This window comes from Hipposideros armiger, unplaced genomic scaffold (assembly GCF_001890085.2).
Source record: "Hipposideros armiger isolate ML-2016 unplaced genomic scaffold, ASM189008v1 scaffold_181, whole genome shotgun sequence".
Classification (NCBI taxonomy): Eukaryota; Metazoa; Chordata; class Mammalia; order Chiroptera; family Hipposideridae; genus Hipposideros; species Hipposideros armiger.
This window is the reverse complement of record NW_017731531.1, coordinates 1,106,517-1,111,038: the sequence shown is the minus strand read 5'-3', so window position 1 is coordinate 1,111,038 and position 4,522 is coordinate 1,106,517. Positions and strand designations below refer to the sequence as shown.

Below are 4,522 nucleotides of genomic sequence, written 5' to 3'. Positions count from 1 at the left end.
TGGGCCAGTGAAGCAACGTCCTCCACAGCTAGACTGAAGAACAAAACGACAGCAACTTGTCTGTTCCCCTTCCCCCAATTCCCCAGTGCTGTTCCCATCCCCCCAGCTCCCCAATAAAAATCTTTAAAAAATAAAATAAAGCAACACTGTATGAAGACCCCTAAGGCAGTGCAGATACTCTGATAATTACAATTAATAAACATCTTAAATTCCTCCACTAAAAGTAACTCTCTCAAAGGGAGTTTTGCTACTTTGTCCTCTGCTGTGCCCAGTACTTAGAATAGCACCTGGCACACAGAAGACACTCCACAGATGTTGGTGACTGAATGAATCCAATATTCACAGAGCATTTACTATGTTCTAGGCTCTGTTCTAAGGACCTTACAGGTGTTAGCATGATTAACCTCGCAACAGGTTCTATTATCCCCATTTTATAGATAGAAAAATGAGGCACAGAGAAGTCAAGTAGGTCTCCCAAGGTCATTCAGCTAAGTAGGCAGCAGAATTGGAATTCAAACTGGGGTCAGACTTCGTATTCTTTTAACTTTATCAAACCACTCTATTCCCTTAGCTAATAACAGGAGAAAGACCTGAGGCCTGTAGAAGAGAGACTGTTTGCCACAGAAATAGTTAACGGCAGGGACCTTGGTCTTCAGGTGGCTTTTACTATTTCTGTACCCCAGAAGGCCTGCCTTTTTATTTCTCATTATCCCACCCTGTGGTAGACATGAGAGTTTGAGCATTGCCGCTTTTGAGATGAAGAAACTGCTCTGAATTCCCAGGAACGCTGCCAGTTAGAGAGAAATTCAGTGACCAGTGCCCACTCTTGTTGGCCATTGCTTCGGAGCTAAACCTGTTTTTCTCAGCCTTGCCATGTGAGTGCCTGGCTGGGCCTCACACACTGTAATCAAGAAACTACATCAGGGGAAGAGGGCATGAAGGCAGGGGGCTAAGGAGGGGCCAAAAATGATAAGGAAGAAGGATAAGCCGAACTCACATTGCTATTTCCTAGCAGTTTCATCCCCAGCTCGTAGTGGAAAAATGAATTGCACTGTCCCCTGTAAACTGGTGTCTTTGCAGCTCTGCAATCAAAGTCCAATCTAAGCAGAGCAATTTCTCCACTTAGGCTTTCTTCTGGCCCCTCCTAGAAATGTCAGAAGACTCATTTTTAAAATAGTAGATAAGCCACAAATGCCATTCAGACGGAATTTTGTGAAATTCCCACTTCACAAAAAATGCCATGATAATAAACAGCACTGCAAACATCCAAGGTCGAGTTCAATGACTCAGAATAGCTGTTCTAGATGTCCATTTCAAATGTAAAACCCACCTTTTGAATCTGCAAAGAAGTAAACACTGTGAACTTTTTGAATTGGCTCCCAAGATTGACTTAAAACCTAAAGTAGCACTGTCTGAAGAAACACAATGTGAGCCACATATGCAATTTTAAACTTTCCTGTAGCCACATGAAAAGAAGATAAAGTGAAACTGATTTTAACAAAATTCTTTAACTCAATACGAGTATATCCAAAATATTATCATTTAGAACATGTAATCAGCATAAAAGTTATTGATACATTTTACATTCTTTTTGTAGTATGAAGTCTTCTAAATCTGTTATGTATTTCAAATTCACAGCACCTCTCAATCCAGACTAACTGAATTTCAAGTGCTCAAAAGCCACATTTGACTAGCGGCTACTTGTTAGGACATCAGAGACTCCATGCTTTCAAGCTTTCAAGTCCCAGTCACATTAATGCATGCCTGGCACAGTCTCTCCCTCCGCCTGATACAGGAAAGTGGACAGGCCAACCAGAGCTCGGAATCAGAGGCTTTTTGCTGTCAGGCCGAAGTACAGGCTCTTGCTCCTTATTTCACAACATTAAATCCTATCGGAGTCCACCACAGGCTTAAGGGAGAAATGTTGGGAGGTGGTAGCTCTGATTAAATCATTAGGGGAAAGAGTGGTACTGGGAAGAAAGGATTATCATAATGAACAAATAGAAATGATAATCCCTTACATCTACTGAGCTCATATAGAAGTGACTCCTCACCTCCCTCCTCAGATACCCTCGGAGAGCCAGGTGACTGTGACCGCGAGGTTACCCAGGTAGACAGAGGTAGCACCAGGAGAAACTAAGCCAGGGCTTGGCCTCAGAGCCCTGGGTTCTGTCCCAGGTTCCCTGAGTTGCAAGCCAGAATTGCCTGGAGGCACTTATTTAAACAGACTACCAGGCCCTGCTCAGGTATAGTGGGGCAGTTTGGGGGCAGGACAAAGGCAGAAGGAGCCCAGGGTCTGCATTTTTAAGACATTTCCCAGGTGACGCTGATGTTGCCTTTCTTGGGGATGAATGCGCCAAACCATCTTGCAAGTATTAAAATGCCTCTCCTTTAAGAAAAAGAAATCCAATGTGCAAAAGCCCACAGCTGACAACATAGAGTGCTACTCTCCACCCAGTAGATTTCATTCACCAAATTGAACTGTTGGAGTTATTCCTTTCACTTACGCTGAGGTACGGTACAACAGACAGGTTTTAAGACTTGCTGAATTCATGCAGAGCAAACTGTTGGAGATGTTTTTCTCTGCATTTTCATTGACTTCCATCCAAGGACCCTGAAGAAAATTCCTTCTCTTACTTTGATAATAATTACAATAGCCAAAATTTATTGAAAGGTTACTATGTTCCACAAATATACATTATCTCATTTAAGCCTTAACAACAATCCTACGAGGTCAGTTCTATTATTATGTCTTACCCAATTTACAGATGAGGAAGTCAATACTTTTAATTAAGCTTAATTTAAAAAAAAGATTTTTATTGGGGAATTGGGGGGATGGGAACAGTGCTGGGGATTTGGGGGAAGGGGAACAGACAAGTTGCTGTCGTTTTGTTCTTCAGTCNCAACTTGTCTGTTCCCCTTCCCCCAATTCCCCAGCACTGTTCCCATCCCCCCAATTCCCCAATAAAAATCTTTAAAAAAAACAAAAAAAAAACTAGAATTACATTCAATGTAAAAGGGTTAAATGCTTCAATCAAAAGATTGGGTGGCTGAACGGATAAGAAAACAAGACCCTTACATATGCTGCCTATGAGAGACTCACTTCACTCAGATCAAAAGATACACACACACACAGACTAAAAGTAAAGAGATGGAAAAAGACATTTCATGAAAAAGGAAAGGAAAAAAAAGAAAAGCTGGCATAGCAATACTTATGCCAGACAAAATAGCCTTAACAAGAGGCAAATAACAAGAGACAAAGAATTACCCAGTAATCCCACTTCTAGGTATTTACCCAAAGAAACCCAAAATGCTACTTCGAAGGGACATGTGCACCCCTATATTGATTGCAGCATTGATTACAATGGAGGCAGCCTGGGCATCCATTAATGGGTGAATGGATAAGGAAGAGGTGTAACATATTTATAATGGAATATTACTCAGCCATAAAAAAATAAAAAATAAAAAAACAACAAGGAAATCTTGCCATCTGCGATAACGTGGATGGACCTAAAGGGTATTGTGTTGAGTGGAGTAAGTCAGACAAAGAGAGACAAGTGTTATATGATTTTACTTACATGTGGACTCTAACGAACAAAATAAACAAACAAACAAACAAAATGGAAACAAACTCATAGATACAGAGAATGAACTGATGGTTACCAGATAGGAGGGGAGTTGGGAGATGAGTGAAAAGGGGAAAGGGATTATTAAGTAAAAATTGGTTGTTACACAGTAGTCATGGGGATGTAAAATATAGCATGAGGAATATAGTCAATATTGTAATAACTATGTATGGTGTCAGATGGGTACTAGATTTATTAAGGTGATCACTTTGTAAGTTATATAAATGTCTAGTCACTATGTTGTATACCTAAAACTAATACAATATTCTATGTCAACCATAATTGAAAAATTAAAAAATTATTTTTAAAAAATTTTAAATAAAAAACAGAATCTTAGGTCCGGCCAAATGGCTCAGTTGATTAAGAGCTCGCTCAAGAGTTTGAGCTCTGAGCAACAATGGTTAGATGCCTGCCCCAAGCTAAGCTGTGGCTGAGCTGCCAACAGGTAGCAGGATGACTCAGCTAAAATAAATAAATAAACAAACAAATAAACAAACAACAGAATCTTATGGTCAAAACTCAATAAATAAGGGCCGGCCGAGTGGCGTGATGGTTAAGAGCTGGCTTGGGACGCCAGAGGGCCCTGGTTCGGATCCCACATGAGGGCCAGTGACACTGCCCTCTATAGCTAAGATGCTGAACAACAGCTCAACCTGGAGCTGGGCTGCCGTGAGTCGCCGGCAACGGTGTAGGCTGCAACCCCTGAGGCAGTGGTTTGCCATGGGCTACCGTGTGAAGCCAGTAGCCAGCGTGAGCGGCGGTCCAGAAGCCGGCGACTGATCTGCCTCTCCTGAGAAGAGCCAATGATGGTGCCAACTTGGGCCAGTGAAGCAACGTCCTCCACAGCTAGACTGAAGAACAAAACGACAGCAACTTGTCTGTTCCCCTTCCCCCAA

The 4,522-nt window shown here is 41.8% G+C and overlaps 1 protein-coding gene across 1 annotated transcript in view; it reads right to left on the bottom strand.

The window, feature by feature from the left end:
• Positions 1-4,522, bottom strand: part of PLEKHA7 (pleckstrin homology domain containing A7) — a 233,011-nt gene that overhangs the window by 157,182 nt on the left and 71,307 nt on the right. The gene's annotated exons all lie outside the window — the stretch shown is intronic.